Consider the following 11,908-nt stretch of genomic DNA (forward strand, 5'->3'; position numbering starts at 1 on the left):
GAGGGGCGAGCAGAGGGGAAATCCGGATGCGACGTAGGCAAATGGACGATAGTACCTGTGCGAAAATATGATTCAATATTGAAAGTTCTTTCGTCATTGGAAAATGCGAACATATTTCTGGAACGTACTATACTCACTAACTCAGTACTGTTTACTATATGTTGCCTTGGTTCTGTGTGGAGGACAGTTGGAACTTCATTAGTAGAAGGGATGGGAGTGAAGTACATTAAAAAACTCAGGTACAATAAAAATTGAAGTAAAAATAAAATGATGTCCCTGTACATGAATAATTTTTATAGAACTACCATCACACTTTCTTCTGATGATGTACAATAATTCATTACTGTGCTACAAAATATAAAACTCTGAGAATAGTGAATATACTATAAATATCTGTGGTATTTGGTAATCTCATATCTAACGATGCTTTTCAACAAGTGGGTTACATTGCTTCAAAATTCAACTTTGGGCGACAATTGGATATTAATTTGCTGAGAAATCTATCACGCATCGAGGGCTATTTTACAGATCACTTATTTCCACCAAACGCTGTTCAATTTGTTTTCTTTTTTATTCTTCAAGGTAAGGTGACAACGCTAAAATTAAGTAATACCGCCCTAAGAATGTTCAATAGGTATGAACAAAATTGCTTCTTAAAAATACAAGTTGTAAGAAAAAATGCAACCCAGTGCTTTACAGCATTAGGTTCGCTCCATGACATAGTGATCCTGACCCCAAAATCTTCAAACATCTTATATCACATCGAATTTGGAAGATTATGCAAAAGAAAAGATTGAAGTTATCTGTGAAAGAAGAAATATGGATACCAGTTAACCATTTATCAAGAAATTACGGTTCAAAGAGAGTAGTGGGAATTTGCAGGCCTGAACTTAATTTTGTGTTGTAAGTTAATATTACTGTATAAAGCTCCCCATTCCATTTGTTTGCCATTTTATTGTGCTGAATGAAAGAAGATAGTTCACTGTTGCAACCGCAATAATATTTTCTTCTGAACGTTAGGTATATTTCCTAAAATTAGTGTATATTGTAGTGCTTGTTTCAATGTCTTGCCTGTGACAAAGGTACTTAAAATGTTTTTTCTAGGAAAAACAAAGCTAGAAATGAAAGTTGAAGTTATTTATAAGTAAACTTGTCCTCATTAACATTATGAATGCAGTGTTTCAGATTGATACACAAAGAGGTTTTTGAGATTAATCGTAATTATTGTGTGTCCCATCCGTGACAGATCTTATAGAGACATCTCTTTCCACAAATGGGTGAAACATCAGCTGACAGGATGTAGAACTTGCTCGAAGAAGATAAAAGTAAGTATGAGAGTCATAAAGAAAGGGAAAGAGAGATGGACAAAAGGCGGCAGAAAAAAAATGAGAAGACATGTAGCCTAAGACAATTGAGTAGTGCATTAAAAGGAAACAGATGTAAAGGAACTGAAAAGAATTGAAAATACCGGCAAAAGATGAAGGATAATATTGAAAACAAACACAAGTGCGTTGTTGTTTCAAATTAGGATCATATAGGACTCCCTAGGCACTTGTAAAGTGGAGTTAAGATGGTTCTTTCTCACATTCTGAGGTGCACCCATTAGTGGATGAAGCATCAGCACGTAGAGCTGAAAACCTGGATTCGAGTCCCGGTGTCGGAGAGAATTTTTCTCCGCTCCACCCATCCTTCATCATATGGTAATGCAGAATTCCTGCACGGAAATATCATATGTACTTCGGCACATCATAGTAATATGATATGCATAAATAATCACTTAGTGATTTAAGACGGCGCTCATTCCGTCGGATCCCGGCCACTTAGTCACTCGTAATCAGTGCACCTCTGCACATAGTGTGTTGGAAATTGTGCCACTGTCACACATCTGTGACACAATGCATGAGGATTGGCCACTAAAGAGAAACTAAGAGGTGTAACTTAAACTGAGAGGATTCAATCCGGCATCGGAACTGGAATCCGGTGTGGCTTAGTGGACAGAGCGTCAGCAGATAGAGCTGAAAACCCGTGTACGAGTCCCGGTGTCGGAGAGAATTTTTCTCCGCTCCACCTATCCTTCATCACAGTGTTTTGCTCGAAGGCAAAACATGTCTTAAAAATTGTAAGCAACACGCATTTTTATGTAAGTCCGAGCTATCACATCACAAGGTTCTATGACTTGAATATTTATAAGTACAAAAACACATAATACCAATGCCAATATGATCAAAATGTATTCAGAGAAACTCAAAAATATACTCTTGTGTTGAACTCAGAAAAAATATCGATTAGTATGCTTTCTTCAATTCAAAGGATGGAGAAAGATAGTGCTTTAATAATATCAAAGCAGACTGATATACGCATTGAAAAGATTTGTGTACCGACCTACTGAAAAATGCTTGGTGTTATAGTAATGTTGCTAGAATACTTACATTTCACCAGACGCTGCGGGACGTACTTCACAAACTGATTGTCGCACCAAGTCTGCATTTATATACCAACTTTCTCGCTCGCAATCGGCAGATCGGACTTTTGCTCTGTAAATAGAAGTAACGGCCCGCTGTCAAACTTGGCCGGAAGGAAACGAGGCCACTAAATTCAGGAACTTCGCTTCAACCTCTGGGTAGTAAAATTCCACTGTTTGTGATCTTTCGAAGTACTCTGATTTTATTGCTAGGACATTCATTATAAAATAATTTCCAGTCGAATGGTATAATGGTTATCGTTGTTGCTAGAAACAAGGTTCACGGGTTCAAACAAGGCCTAATACGATTAACTCTTAAAGGTGGCCAAAATCCATATCATGAATTTCTTCGGAAGGGGATCAATTGCTGCAGTTACGCCATGTAAAGGAAATCTGTGCCTGAATGAGGGAGTTCAGCCAAAAGTTTTCAGCAATATCTTACCCACTTCTTAATTTTGAGATAACACAATGCACCGATTTCAGTGGGCTAACAAGGGAACCGTCCCAACTCGGCCTCGTCTATTTGAATAAAAAATTATATGAGCTGATTTTTGTATGATAAACAACGTGGTAATAGTCGCTTATGTCACTTTTTTGTTATTAACGATATATAAAATCATGAAATTCGAACGCATAGACTTATTCCGCTCTTGAGCTGAACATGACCGGCTATGACGGGCGCCCTCTCTGCGATGGAAAATACGGATGAAATCCACGAGCGCAGGTGGATGTAGTTGTGTCCACGGTTAGATAGTCTGTATTATTTTGTGTTATGTTCTTACGTTTCTTTCGTAAGAAACGGACAATTTTTTTGTGTTTACATTTTGTATTGAATAGGAAGCTATGACTTGCATTAATCCCATTAGTGCTGTGAATGAACATTTTAAAACTGGAAGTTGATAAAGTCTTTGACGAAATAGTCGGAGAAGAAGCAGAAGATGAAACATTTGCGTATGGACTTCTACAACTTATGACAAATATAACAACAGGACATTTATTGTAACGTGTGACACTACAGACGTGTGCAAATTATTAGACTCAGCACCACATTTTTTACATTTTCATAATATCATGAATTACAATTACTGGCTACAAAATATTTTTCTGGCTCAAAATAATGTAGACGTCCTTCCCTGGCCATGTAACAGCCCAGACGCAAATTCAATTGAAAATCTTTGGTATATCGTTAAAAAAAACGATGATTACCACCAATTTGGACCTCATAGAAGCACTAATCCAAATATGGCACAGGGATGAAGACATCAAGAAACAATGTGAAAATTTCCATGCCAAATCTCATGAAATTGGTCATAAAGAAGGAAGGATTTCATACTAAATATTAATTGTTGCAAACAGTGTGTAATAAATGAGTTTTGTAGAATAAATGTTACTTGAATCATACATATTATCGTTTGAGTCTAATAATTTGGACACGTCTGTAGATTTCGATAGATTCGGATAGTGGCGAAACTTTACACGAAGGAAGTGTAGATTCAGAATCTGATCCAGAACCTTCCACTAGTGAATACGAACCTTCTAGTCCTGAAAAACGAGTGGTCCGCACACGAAAAAATGCAAATGTTTCTGACAGATGCAAAAAGATTACGGAACATCGTGAGAGCCTAAAAGCCCGTGGAAACAACAAGAATCTGATTACATCTACTAGAAAAAATTAAGTGCACAATAAAATATGTAAAAAAGGTTATAAAATATAAAAAAAAAAAATCTTCCAAGTCAAGCATATTGGATCTATAAAAAAAGAAATACTACAGGGGTTCAAGATGTCCAGCCAACAGAACCTAACTGCCCACGATTTTAATTTAAAAAACTGGGCTATATTATCAGCAAAAAGACACAATTATCGGGTACTTGCATCCGAAAAGTTTCTGCGTCGTTTTAAGAAACAAAACAGGATAAACTCCAGAAAAATAACAAAATTCGTTTCTAGAAAAGATGTCCAGCATGAGTCTAAACTAGGCCTAATTGAAACAACAAAACATTTTGTGACAGATATAAACAAAATTATTTCAGAAACCCCATACAATGCTGACTGTATATTCAACACCGGCCATTCTCGATTTGAATACGAGATGATATCTGGTAGGACAGATGAAAAGCACACCCAAGCAGTTGTGCAATCATTATCTTCTATGACGCATTCCTACACTATAAAGGTCATCGGCTGGCACCTTATGAACTCGATTTTACCTATGTTTCCAAGAACAGAAAGGAGAGTTTGGGTCCAAAGTTAAACAAACCATTAATCTTGTCGTTGATGCTAGCAATTCAGAGAAACTCACGAAAAACCATGTGGAAAGATGGCTGATGAGTGCGTTCATTACTAATGTTAAGTATGATATATTACTTCTACTGGATTCATGGAGTGTACAAACTGAAAAAAAAATAATTACACTGAAATAAAGATAATTTTAAATAATACAACAATTCAGATGCAAATACTTCCTCCCAAGACCTCAAGGTTTGTGCAGCCACTTGAAGTTTACTTTTTTCAGCAGTATAAAATTGTAATTCGGAGAATTGAAGACTATTTCAGACACAAAATTATAATTGAAAAAAGTACAGAAAATTTGCATGATAGTCTTTATAATAAAATTGCATTCTGTTGTCTATCATCAGTTCTGTTCCATCCTACTGTAAGAGATGTTAGTATAGGCGTGGAGGAAATCTGGATATGTAACAAACAAACTGGTCATTGGTTTTCAATATATTCTTCAAATCCTATTTCAAGTTAACAGTAGCGAATGTGAGATGGAAGATTGTGAAGAAGCAGGATTGTTAAATATCTACTGTTCCATGGCCATTTGTCCGAACCACTTCGTTTTGAATCCACACTACCATCGATAAAGTAAGAGTAGTTTAAAATTCAAATTCATATATTTAGAATGTAATAATAATAATAATAATAATAATAATAATAATAATAATAATAATAATAATATTGTTTATTGCCAGAAAAATACAATGCAAAGAAATTGTAAATTAACAAAATTCTAATACTTGCACTGCCCTGAAAGAGAGTGTTCTCGTGCTCAGGGAAGGGTTCGATACTTAATAAATTTACATGTACAAATTACATAAAGTAACTAACATCTAAAAATTAATAATTACTCGTAATACTATGTTACATTTGTATGACGATACTAAATGAAATAAGGATGAAGAGTACCGGTAACCTATAGATTTAGAACTTTCCGCGAGTTGTTTTGCTTGCATTTAGCGCATGAGTAACATATTAATTACGTCCTTGTTTAAAACATATATATATATGTATCTTTAATAACAACAATGCAACATAAGCGACTATTACCACACAGTCTAGTATACAGTCACGAAGCTCAATACGTAGGGAATATGCATCCATAGATAGTTGTTAACCACTAGGATCGCTACTATCGCCTCATCACAGACAATGCGAGACAGTATCGGCACTGTCTATTGTTCCTAGTACTCTCAACAACTCAAGCTTCGTGACTGTATATACTAGACTGTGCTATTATTAAGTTATTTATCATACAAAAATTAGCTTGTATTTTTTTTATTCAAATATCCGCGGCCCAGTTTATATTACTATGATGTACCGAAATACATATATTTCCGTGCAGTTTATAAGTAAAGACATATTTCTTACTTTTAGGATTGTAAAGAAAGATTTTTATGGTGTCCAGGAAAGAAAATTTATTTTGAGTTCATAGTAATGATTTTAATTAGTCTATCTACGTATTTATGTCTTTTAAGTGGTTAAAGGAAATCTTTGTCGCAACAGCCCACGAAGGGCCATGGCTAACCAGCCGACTGCTGGCCTCACGTCCACATCTCATCATAGATCATAAGAGGTGAACGATCATGCAACCAGTAGGCCTATAAGGGACGGTCAGCAGATGACGTGGTAATTCATACGATGTAAGCCTGTAATATGATATATGATCTAGATAAAAAATAAACAAACAGTACTATCACTTGTAATGTAAAAAGAGATGTGAATTGTGAAACGCATATAGGCCTAATCATAAAGTATATTAACGATTTTATAAGTGTTTATTCTGGCAGCGACTGTGGGGTCTTGCCTGTTCGTCTAACACTCTTAACGGTAAGCATGTAACCACTCTACCACCGAAGACGACCCTGGGGCTTGCAGCTTGTTGTCTTGTCGATGTCTGAGGCGGAGACTTTCATTGTAATTGAAATGAGGGCCCGCGGGTGTGCCAATATTTGCTCGGGACACAGAGCTCGTCTCCTGATGCGATTCGATTTGTTTGCATGGTGCTCTGCTCCTGCATTTCTTCGATTTATAATTCAGAACATCTGCCAGCCCCCTAACCCAATGTTTTAAATGTATCCAACCTCTAATTGAATTGAGAGTTGTTCAACTGTTACAAAATCAACAGGAGCTGTCAGCTTTGAAAATGTATTCGAGTAATGAAACCTAAAATAAATCTGAGTTAAAAGAAGTAAGCTAAGATCATTCCCATTTTCGGCATCATTACTAATCAGCTGTATTGAGTGTCGTTGAGAGCACACAGAATACAGGGTGTTTAAAAAGGTTTTTGTTAAATGCTAGGTGGTGAAAGATATGACTACTTGAAACAGAAAATATGAATAGCTTTTAAAAATAAGGTATCGTTTCAGAGATACAATGTTTTCAAGTATAATTTGAAACGGTGATATTATGATGCGATTTCTATTACGTGTCGCTGTTGTTACTACTTAATAAGGATTGTACTAACAACATCAGAACAACATTAAAATGTCATTATTATTATTATTATTATTATTATTATTATTATTATTATTATTATTATTATTATTATTATTATTATATACTTTGTTATCCCAGCAATATTATAACAACATTTATCGTACTGCGGAGTCCTACCTTTGTCTACAAAGTTCGTTCAAAATGTACGCGTGGTAAAGTTGTCGAATAGCTGTTGTGACAGGTCGAGTTCATGACATGGTTAAACATAACCCTCTCCACTGGGTAACTTGTCTCAACCAGAATTTGAATCCGGGTCCGCACCTTTTCACGGTCAGGCATGCTAACCATATACTCCTCAGCGGTTGACTATTACATACTAAAATGTGTAAGACATGTAAATATATATTTCATTATTTTTACGTTAATAGATTAAAAATGGTATTTCCTATTCATTCATTCATTCATTCATTCATTCATTCAATTTTCTGCCCAAGGGCAGGTCTTTCACTGTAAACCCAGCATTCTCCAATCGTTCCTATTTTCTGCTTTTCTCTTCATGTCCTATTAAAGGATTATAATGTTTTAAAATATCAAATATAGGCCTATATTGAAAATTATTATAATATATGCTAAACTCTACAATAAGGGAAAATAAAGAAAATAATAGTATTTTTCAACTCTATACGTCGTGTTACACAAAGATAATACAAAATATAATACATTTTATCTTCATAAATATATTCATGTATATTTATTTAGAAATCCGTTCCCTACACATTGTCCTTCCCTTAATTTCACACCACTTCATTTTACTAAAAATGTAACACAGAATGTCTTACAAGCTGACGTGATACTACTGTAGACAAAGAAGGCCAGTCAGATGTTAACCCAACGTCTGTGCAAAGATCATGACAATGAGCGGCATTCAGAGAGACTTGTGGGAAACGTCCAGTTCGCAAAAACCACTTGTGCACAAAGGCGATATGGATGTCTTAGTCAACTCTTGTAATATTTCCAGTCTGCAAAGCCATGAATTTCACTCCTTCCTCTTCAAGATGTTGCATTTACAACAAAACGGTTGGTTCAGTGCGGAAGAACCCTCTCTCTCTCTGTAGACTGAAAAATATTACACGTAGATGGTCTCAAACGTTTTTTCCTATGCCTAAGCTTCGATCTATTCATACGGATCTCAAGTCGACATTTAGATATAATCCAAATTGGTGGAGGTGGCTACAGACTATGGCCTTAGAAACACCAAGACTTGCTGACAATTCACAGCTACTGGCGCGTGGCTGTTCTTCCGTATTGGTGGATATAGATCATTTTCTACAATAAGTAGTCTTCCTGGACGAGGTCTATCTTCGAGGAGACTTCTATCAGTGAATCCTTTAAACCAATTTGATGCCGTCCTATTAATAAGCACCCTTACACCTTCCATTTCACATATTTCTTCAGCTGCTGATTTGCACTCATGCCCTTTTTCAAAGGAAACACAGAAGCAACCGAACTGCGATTGTGTAATCCCACATTTCCAATGAGAAACTGAAGATAATATACATTGTTGTTGTTTAGTCAACTGTCCGAAGACAGATTTGAAGCTCATAAGTAACACCAACAAGGCACCACTCATGAGGCAACTAGGCCAGGAGATGGGGTAGGGTGGCCAGTTCCTTTACTCCTCCAATGCATACATCGCCGATTATCTATATATTTCACTAACCAGACTTCAGATGCATGCAAACAATTGTTCTTCCTCTGACACATATCGTCAAGTGAGAATAGAATTAGATGCCGAAAATACAGGACGTTCGACAAGTCTTGCAACAAAGGATAAATCATAACATGTGTTCAGTATGACCTTGTCCGATTTTAAATCATGTCTCGAGGTAGTACTTGAGGTTATTTACACCGTGTTGTAGCATTTCGGCCATGATTTCACGACACTTTTCTTAGACCCTCGTTCGTAGATGTTGCAGGTCATAAATCTTCACTTCGTATACCTTTACTTAACATAATCCCAGAAAGCAAAGTCAAGTGGAAGTCAAGCCCACTCTCTTGGTCCTCTGCGGTCTCTCAACCGATCGGAGATATTGTTGTCAAGCCAGTTTCAAATAGGTGTGATATAAGATGATGCCGAAATTGGATCAGCCAGGCAAATGATAAGAATGGTTTATACAGGAGGCGCAGCACAACATTATGCCATACCTGTGCAGAATTTTCACCTTTGTTAATGGATAATTTGTGGTTGGACTTTCGAAATTGGACATTTTCATATAATGAACTTATTTCTGTGGAAATTATGTAAATTGGAATTTTCCCTATATTGGACCTCTGAGGGTGGACAATTTGGAAACTGGATATTTCGTGCACTGGAGCTTTGAGAGAGATGGACGTTACAATGATCTGGATTTTAATGAAGTTTGGACCTTTTCAATTTGGACATTATTCCTGATAGATGATAGCCTAAGGAAAAGGTAGGTATATGAAGTGAACATCTATGAACGCGGATCACGGAAAAGTGCCGTGAAATTACCGCTAACATACTATATCTCGTTGTAAATAACATTAAGTTTCGCCTTCAGACATGTTTGGAAATCAGAGTGATCGGTAATGAACATTTTAGGACTTTAACCTATGATGTGGGGTTATCGGACAGGCTATAGATATGCAATAAAATGTTTCTTTAAATGTGTTTCAAAACAATATTAAGACACGTGATTCGAATATTTATAGGAAAAATCTTTGGGACTACCTAGTATAATCGATATTTCATCGATTTTCTTAAAGTTATTGTCATCTTCACAACAACCAGTTAGGCCTAATAGTAGTTATCATATGCATCGCATTTTCGTTCACTTTATAATATTCGTAAAGTCAAAATTATAATTTCAGACAGCATATGTTGCACTTGAGTTCATAATTAATAAATGAAACGAAACAATGCACGCAGTGAATTTGTCCCCTAAATCGATGCTGGAGATCGCCTGCTTGAACAGCTATTTTCATATTACTATAAATAAGATATGAAGTTACAAGATAATGGAGAAAGTTACACAACTCAGAACTGCACGCATTGTATTCCTCACCTGACATGATTAGGAACATTAAATCCAGACGTTAGAGATGGGCAGGGCATGTAGCACGTATGGGCGAATCCAGAAATGCATATAGAGTGTTAGTTGGGAGGCCTGAGGGAAAAAGACCTTTTGGGAGACCTAGACGTAGATGGGAAGATAATATTAAAATGGATTTGAGGGAGGTGGAATATGATGATAGAGACTGGATTAATCTTGCTCAGGATAGGGACCAATGGCGGGCTTATGTGAGGGCGCGCATGAACCTCCGGGTTCCTTAAAAGCCAGTAAGAAAGTAAGTATAAATAAGATATAATATTATGCATAAATAATGAACAGTTAATCAGGAAAGCAAAGCCTGAATTTATCTACGTAGATCGATCATTAGCGAGTAGGCGTGGTAGTGCCTAGAGGTCCAAACCGCCATGGGATGATTCCGGAGGTCAAGATCTGTTCTATTTGGAGCCGTGTGCACGTCCCAAATATCGCCTAACAGGCGGTTTCGAGTCTCTCTATATCATTTTATTTTATATTGTATTATATTTTATTTTTATGGTTTAAATGTCTATATATGATTGCATTTATATATTCTAATTTAATGATTTAACTTTTTAATTTATTTTTCATATAACTAGGCTAAAATATGTCATTTAACAAATAGTTTATGTATGCCACTCGCTCGAGGGTAGTGCGGCTATTATTTAATTAGTTTAACTGAAATTTTCAAGGTCGCCTATGTTTAATTTATTAAGATCAATTTCCGTTTACATGAGATAGGGCTGCTACCTCGTTGCCTCTGGGAAGGTCTTCATCCCGAGGTCGAGTCGCGCATTTATTTTCAAAATGTCGAAAAACCTGAGCTATTTCCGGTACAACAAGCCCAGCAGGATAGAGTGATCCAATTACTAACTACTTGTATGAGAAAGTTGTCATAAAAACTTCGCTGATACTTGAAAATAGTCTTCAATCGTTATTGTGATATGATGTAGGATTCGAATCTGGCCTCGCAGTAATTGTAAGCCAGTGCTCTATCAATTGAGCTACCGTGGCGGAAAGGCCTGTCTATGCTTTCTTTCTTGAGACCAATGGTCAGTGTCGCGCCCCGATCTCATTAATTTCATCTCATCATCTGATCTACAATCGGTACTCATAGACCGGTGGCTAAATGAATCTCGAATCGACGTGTGTTAAATGTTATGATTTGTTTAACGACGCTCGCAACTGCAGAGGTTATATCAGCGTCGCCGGATGTGCCGGAATTTTGTCCCGCAGGAGTTCTTTTACATGCCAGTAAATCTACTCGACGTGTGTACGAAACTGAAATCTGAGACTCTAAATCATCCCCAGTACAGTCCAGACTCGATCCATCCGAATGTCTGTTTTTGTCAAGCTTAAAAACGCATTGTCAGGAGGATTTCACAACGACGACGAGGTGTATCTTTGAAAGAAAACTGTTTATCTTTTCCCGCACCGAACACGGAGCCCCAAATGGCTCCCACTTTCTCCACTCGGCACCGACTTCAAGTTTTGTGGCATCCCAGACGGCTCCCGACTATTACAAAAAACAAATAACTTCCCATTTCTTGCACACTTAGAACTATCTACCGAAGTCGATAGGTATAGTTAAAAAATAATGTGTTGGTGTTATGGGTCATG

The 11,908-nt window shown here is 36.7% G+C and overlaps 1 protein-coding gene across 1 annotated transcript in view; it reads right to left on the minus strand.

Moving 5' to 3' along the window:
* The window catches only part of LOC138694502 (proteoglycan 4-like), a 29,403-nt gene extending 26,924 nt beyond the window's left edge, over nucleotides 1-2,479 (minus strand). The window contains exon 1 of the mRNA XM_069818277.1: nucleotides 2,430-2,479. The gene's annotated coding sequence lies outside the window, so the exon portion shown is untranslated. The remainder of the gene's footprint in view (nucleotides 1-2,429) is intronic.
* Nucleotides 2,480-11,908: the final 9,429 nt, after the last annotated feature.

The sequence above is a fragment of the Periplaneta americana genome, chromosome 2 (genome assembly GCF_040183065.1).
Source record: "Periplaneta americana isolate PAMFEO1 chromosome 2, P.americana_PAMFEO1_priV1, whole genome shotgun sequence".
Lineage (NCBI taxonomy): Eukaryota > Metazoa > Arthropoda > Insecta > Blattodea > Blattidae > Periplaneta > Periplaneta americana.